The sequence below is a fragment of the Hemiscyllium ocellatum genome, unplaced genomic scaffold (assembly GCF_020745735.1).
Source record: "Hemiscyllium ocellatum isolate sHemOce1 unplaced genomic scaffold, sHemOce1.pat.X.cur. scaffold_406_pat_ctg1, whole genome shotgun sequence".
Classification (NCBI taxonomy): domain Eukaryota; kingdom Metazoa; phylum Chordata; class Chondrichthyes; order Orectolobiformes; family Hemiscylliidae; genus Hemiscyllium; species Hemiscyllium ocellatum.
The window spans coordinates 303790-311293 of NW_026868876.1; the positions used below are offsets into that span (position 1 = coordinate 303790).

The 7504-nt window shown below is 43.2% G+C and overlaps 1 non-coding gene across 1 annotated transcript; it reads left to right on the forward strand.

Moving 5' to 3' along the window:
* The first annotated feature begins 6996 nt into the window (after positions 1-6996).
* trnav-uac (transfer RNA valine (anticodon UAC)) lies at positions 6997-7069 on the forward strand. Its single transcript has one exon. It is a non-coding gene; the product is annotated as a tRNA-Val (tRNA).
* Positions 7070-7504: the final 435 nt, after the last annotated feature.

Consider the following 7504-nt stretch of genomic DNA (forward strand, 5'->3'; position numbering starts at 1 on the left):
ACTGACAGAGAGTAACAGGAGGACGCAATTCCAAACACCGGTCCTACCCCGCCATTCGACATCGTTATGACTAACCAAATACATCGATATCTTTCCCCGACCCATCCACAGCAGCATGTCGCCCAAAGGGAAAAAGACATTTAAGCAATCGATGATGCCTGCGCAACGATTGGAAGGGAATGCGTTTAGATTCAGTGGGTTTCTGCACGAAATTTGTAGGTTCCCTGGGTTAGCAGTTCATTCTGGTCGGATCATGTTTCAAATGATATGATTCTGTCAAAACTCACCAACAAGGGGGTAAGGAATTTTCTGTGTTAAACAGCAATTTCAAGAACCCCAGACGACGGGAATTAACGATGAATCAGCAGAATAATAATTGAATCAGCTGAAATCTAAACTCCGATTCTGGTGGAACTCAAAACAACAAACTTTCTATCGCAACGTTAACAATGCTGTAGAAATCTAACGCACTTTTCATTGCACCACCGAGCCGAGCTAGCCACAGTTTTACTGTACTCAAAGTTGTGGCTGTCATCGAGAACATATAAGAAATCTCCAGGGGAGTTCTTCAATGAGATCTTTTATTTGCAGACAAAAAACCGTGACACTCAGAAAGCAATTTCTTGAACGACCCGAAATCAGGTTCCATGACTCTTTATTCCTTTTCTTTTATTATATTTTTGTTAGCTTACCTGGATGCCCAACTGTGTTAGTCAGAATTATTTCACTCCAAGTATCCAATAAACCACTATCGCTCTACTTCTGCCGATAGGGTTTTTCTATTGTCACGATTATGTATTTTACTGCCACCTCTGCTGCAATGATCTTACAGCCCAGACTAACCTGTCATGATTAGATTTTTCGCTACCCCATCTACCACAATGTTTTCCTGTCCCAAGCTGATTAAATATTTAATGCCTTTTTTTCTGCTACAAGTGTTTCAAGCAGACTGACGTTACTAACTATCAATTAAATACTTAATGTCAAGTCCTAAAGCTTTATTGTCACGACTTGTCCAAATCTGCAATGATGATATTTAGCTGGCAAGGCTGACGGTAATAATTGTTATTATCTCAGCCTGTCATAGTAACCATTCAACCCCAGTCTGACACTGCTAATTGGTGGAGGAGCATTCCACTATGCTTCTCCCATCCAGCCACAGTGGCCCATCCTGCCACAGTGACCTTTTGCTCGTATAGTATTCCACAGACCTCTTGTAACAGATCGACAGTAGTATCCATGCTTTTACCCACCCATGCTTTCTTGATCGGTATTTGCCACATGGTGTTCCGACCTTTGATCAGATATCTGTTTGTCTTCGCCCCATTTTCCAGTACTGCTCCTTATCCATGTGTGCACAGCTTCTCAAGTATTCGGCTAAATACTTCTGAAGTGTTTTGATGACTCATAGCTTTACCACACGTTCAGTGAGTTCCAATTATACAACACTCTCAGAATGAAAATGTTCTTCCTATATCTCCTCTGATTATCCTGCCTTTGCATTTAACGTCTATCTACGGTTGTAAACACTTTCCATAAGAAATATCTTCCTATAACACGTATCTATCCCCTTACTGTACACCTCCAACTCTTCCGCAATCACTCTTCTCCGGTCTCAGATCAAGAGCCTGAGCTAAGCTGATTTATCTTCCCCATGACGAGATGTCGTGCGGGAAAAGTACAGCCGATCAGGCAGCATCTGAGGAGCAGGCGAACCGACGCTTCTGGCATATGCCTTTCATCAGGAATTAGACGTGTAGGTGGGGGCGGAGAGATAAATGGGCGGCAGTTGGGGTTGGGTGGAAGGTAGCTGGAAAAGCGCTAATTGGATGGGGGCGAGGGAGAAAGTGATAAGTCAGAGGGGGAAAAGTTTAATAGGTCCGGAGGGATGTGCTGAGTTGGATGCTTCGGACTGTGATAATGTGAGGGGAGGGAATTGAGGAAGATGTTGAAATCCACATTTATCCCGTATGGTTGCAGGGTCCCAAGGCAGGATATGGAGTGTTTTTTCCCAAGCAGCGGGTGGTTACGGTTTTTTGGTGGCTTATGCCCGAAACGTCCATTGTTCTGTTCTGCAAACCACATTTCAGGGGAGATGTGAAATACTAAAGACTAAAAAAAGGACACAAAAGACTTATACAATCAGAGTTAATGGAATTAGACGCAATGCAGACAGAAACCATTTGGCCAAATGAGTCTGCTCTGTGCCGCCGAAGAGATTCACACTCCCTCACCCTATCTTTCTAAACCCGCATTATTGATCCACCGACAAAAATAGAAATGAGTTCAAAAGCTCAGGGGGTCAGGCAACATCGTTGGACAGAAATCAGAGTTAACATTGCGAATCAAAAGGTGTTCCAAGGAATGGCCTGTTGATCCCAAATGGTCATTCGGTTTCCCTGAGCTGCGATTCCTACTTTTGACTTTGATTTTGTCTTTGATTATACAGTCCATCCAGGTTTTGTTTGCCATCTCCCTGAAGTGCACATCTTTGGACATTGAGAAGGAATTGAAGCAGCCGGAAGAAAGCCACACGGAAGAGATGAGAAAAGGTGTGTGCAAATTCCACACAGTCAGTCACATAATTCTGGAATCGAATGCAGGTTTCTGGCCTGTTAGCCCTCGCAAGCTGCAAGCGCCCGTCCCGGATGCGAAATGAACCCAATCTCACGCAGTGACTGGCAGTGGTATTGCCCTGGTGTTCAATGCAAAAAGAAGCCTATGTATCAGTACTGGAAATCAATAATTGATTAACTATCCAAACTCTTTTTTTAAATCACTTGATCGACAGCCTTGTACGTCTTGTCGACAAAAATTCACATCGGAATACTTCTAAAAGATATGAGGATTTCTGCCTCTCCAACCTTTGCATGCACTGAGTTCCAGATTTCAACCACCCGCCGTTTCAAAACGAATGTCTGCGCATTCACTCAAATATTTCTTCCTCTGTTCTTAAATCTATTACCCCGTGAGTGATCTCTCCATTATGGGCAAACTTTAGTTTCAGTCTACACGATCCGTATCCCTGATTATTTTCTATATCTCAATTATGTCTCCTCTCGATCTCTTCTGCTCTAAGTCTATCCAGTCTATCCAATCTCTCTTCATAACAGGAGCTCTTTTCCTCAGACTATGTCCTGGTAAATCACCCCTGCATCATTGCCAGTGCTAATGTGATTGCAGAAATGCACACAATAGTCTAGATAGAGCCGAATGAGCAAGTGAAACAAATGATGTGCAAACCGCAGAAAGAGGTCGTTTTGAAAAATAAGTTTCTTTTCCTCAGTGCTGCCCTGTGTTCTTTTCCTGAGCCTGAAGTTCCAATAATATCTGATCCATGCCAGTAAAAGGTGCTACTTGAACATTGATCTCAAAACCACGGTATCGAAATGGATTGACTGCTCTAAAGGTCGCAATGGTATGATTGAGGCATGTTCCACCAGCAACAGGGAGCGCAGCAGCACAGACTGAACAGGGTTCAATTTGAAAATGATTGTAATGGAAATGGGAGGGGGATCTTAAAGGAGTCAGTGATTGTGAGAGGGAGAGAAGTCTCAAGAAGGTGAGTCTGAATTCTGACATTTATCTCAGAGGATGTGTGAGAGTCGAATTTGATGAAAAAATCATAATGTCAGAGAAAGTTTTCATGTCAAATCACTTAATTCATTTCTGTGTTTCTTTGGCATGTACCACAAGGAGTTAAGATGGGTAGAACATTACATGCCGTAACTCGGATTCAATCGAGGTTCCTGTGGCCACAACGCACAACACTGAACATTATACGATCCCTGGGCCATGCAGAGATGCGTGTTTGAAAAAAGCAGTAACTACAGTGACATAGGGCATGTTAGGAAGAATGCAGAGACACAACAGGACTATTTGGCGAGCAATAATAGACATGTGACAACTCAGAATTGGCTGTATATTCAAATTGGATATTTCAAGAGGCTGAGTAAGTTCCATCGAGCACTGCATGTTGAAAAGTGAGGGTGATAGATTTTTACAAAACATCAAATTCTCAAGGGATACTGCAGGATATTGTTGAAATGTATGTTCCAACAGTAATGAGGTTTCACGATTGTTGCCACACGAGCTTCCCCACACAAGGAAGTACCCATTTCTACAGTGGATCACATAATCCCAATTCCTCCACCCAGATTCAATGGTGCAGTTGCAAAGATCAAACGGGAAATTGGGATGGAAATGAGCACGTGAAGCTAATGTGTCGCACCAGTGATGCGATCGGTGACCACATGGTCCTTCTATGATGATACAGAGCCGCATGAAATTCCGAGGCTGGGAGTTCTCCTGGTCAAAGGTGGGGAGGAAGGGCATATTTGTCTCCGGTTATTAGATTATTAAGGTACAACAGCAGCATTAACCCGCACTGCCGATTGTCTCAGTGGAAGTGTGCTGCAGCCTTAAGCGAGAGGTCGATGTATTGCAAGCATTCAGTGCAATTTTCCTTAACAATGCACTGTTTTGTTATTTTGATAGGTAAGAACTGTTTTTTCATCACATCATCCTCTTGCTCCCAGCAAACACTCCAGTACAGCGTACATCAGTTTCATTCCAACACAGCCACATGTCATATTCTCACTCCCTCTGAGATGATTGGAATTGCCAATGTCATTCTCTGAGATGGAGCAACGTAGCATTGAGATGGTAGTGTAGTGAACAAAGAAGAACAAAGATCACAGAACATTTATACCCCAGGAACAGGTCTTTTGGACCTCCCAGCCTGGGATGAACAAAATCAACTGTCTAAACCTATCACCCAATTCCTAAGCACCTGTTTCCATCTGCTCCCCATTTACTCACGCATTTATTAAGGCGCACCTTGATTGAAACGACCGTGCCTGCCTCTCCTACCTCTGCTAGCAACGTGTTCCAGTCACCTACCACCCTCTGTGCTAAATACTTTCTACATCTATCTTCCTTAAACGTTTCACCTCTCAACTTGAATGTGAGACCTCTCATTATTGAATCCATTACCTGGGGAAAAAACAGCTCTATACACCCGGTCTTTACCCTTCAAGATTTTACAGACCTCAATCAGGACCCCTCAATCTCTTTTTTTCACTGAAAACAATCATAAACTTCTTAACCTCTCTTCACAGCAAGCATCTTCCATACCAGCAACATCCTCGCAAACCTTCTCTACACCCTTTCGTAAACGTCCACTTCAACTGGGTAACTTGACGACCAGAAATATGCACAGTATTCCTAAACGCGGCCGAACCAAAATCTTCTACAATTTTTGCATGACCTGCCAGCTCTTACATTCAAAGCCCGGTCCTCTGACGACAAGCATGCCATTTGCTTTCTTCATCGCTCTATCGACCTGTGCCACCATCGTCATGGTACAAAGGACCTGAACTCCCATATCTCTCCGCTCATCAAATTTCTCCAAGGCTGTTCCGTTTACTGTGTCGTTGGTTCTAGAATTAGGCTTCCCAAAATGCATCACTTCACATTTGCCTCGATTGAACTCCGTCTGCCACTTCTCCACTCTACTCTCCCGTCTATCTATATTATTCTCTATTCTTTGAAGACCCGTATGCTTTCTGCTACTCACCAATCTTCGTGTCAAAAGCAAATGTAGTGGCGATATATTGGGCTAGCAACACTTGGAGACTGGAACATGGCAGCTGCTGGTATTTAAATCGATGAATAAAATCTGGAATAATAACCCCGATCAGAGGAACAGAGGCAAAAAGTTTTAATTTACTGAAAGCCCATTCATTCTTGTCCCTTGGAAAGGGGAATTTGCCAACCTTAATGAGACCTGCCAACATATCACTCCAGACTCACAGCAGTGCTTTTCAACGATACAATCCCTCTGACTCAGTTCAAGGTGAATTAAGAATGAACAACAAATAAGGTTCAGACCATGATGGCCACACTTCGTGGGAGAATAAAGAAGAATAAAAAAAAGTTCCCAAGAATTTCGATGTCATATGTTATTGCATTTCTCCCATTTCCTTCATTTCTGTCCAGGAGACATCGGAAGGTAAAGGTAATCTAATCGAGACAGTGATTGGTGAAATTCACTTTTTATGGCCCATTCTTATTATGTTCGCTCTTTCTCTCTTTTCAGCTATCTCTGGGAAGTGGTGGTGCACTAAGGCTGCAGTATGTTTGAAAGAGTAGTTTCGAATTGCCCTGTTGTTAGTTGTGAGATTACTTTATGCCGCATGCCCTCGGACTGTCTCACATTTAGCAATCATGCTTCGCTGTGTCTGAACATGCATTTGGTTTGCCAGTTTTATTTGTGTTCCTTGTTAAATGCTTTCTATTTTGCGATTCGCTCAGTAGATTACGAATTAACAGGCTTTCTGAAGTAATTTCCAGCGGCCAACATCTTCAATTGAGGATCTGGAAACATTTCACGGAATATTGCCAGTCAGAGCAAAAGTAAGAAAGTCCTTTGTTTCGGCAGTGTTTCACAATCCTACCTTTCCCGTGAGCAGTCGAACAGACTAAAAGATTGTGCCACAGTCTGCGATGCTAAAAAGTGATCCTTTAAAGCAGGTGTAATAAGCAACACAACGTTATTGGTTTACACTGCGTGGGAACAGATACTACAGTGTATGACGTCCATGCTCACCACATAGCCAAAATTAAACACGTCCCATTCTCCAGCATTTGGCCTAAATCCCTCTAAACCCATTCTATCCAGAAAATCATCCGGTTACCTTTGCAATTTTCTGAGCGTAATAGCCTCGTCCACATTCGCGGGTCGCTTGTTCCATACACGCACAACCTTCAGTGTGGGAAATGTGTCTCAGGTACTTTGTCAATTTCAGCCAAATCACCTTAAACCAATGCTCTCGAGTTTTCAACTCGCCCCAGCTTAGGGAAAACACGAATGTACTCAGTTTACAACCCTTCCATCAGATCATATCGCAGCCGTTACGCTGCAGGGAAACTTGTCCCAGCCTATTCCACCTCGCCCAACGGTCCAAGCATTAACGACATCCTTGTCTGCGGCTGGTTTCTGTGGTGTAGTGGTCATCACATTCGCCTTACACGCGAAAGGTCCCCAGTTCGAAACTGGGCAGAAACTACTTTGTTCTTCAATTGCAGCACTTTACATGGACAAAAATTGAGCTTTCTTGCTTGCTTTCCCATCAACAAACCTGCCTTCGAATTTGCTTTAACAAATCTGCTCTCGTAGTGAAATGTAATGTAACACAATTCCATTTAATTACTGCGCAAAGCATTGTAAAGTTTTTCTCCAACCTGGCTCTGATCATAAGTCATTCTGTTTGAGAGTGTAGTTACCGTGTTCTGATCCTTCCATAAAAAGCAGTTCCGCGTTTGCATTCCTTGCGCAGGCGACCGGTTCAAAGACAGGGAAGAAGCTGATGCGCTGGTGTCACAGTACACTACGGATTCCTGAACTAGTCTGTCTGTCAAACGTAGCCCAAAGTCGTCTCTGAAAGATCTCATTTGGAAGTTGTCTGACGTTATTCAACGTGCGAGAATTGGCACCAGAGAT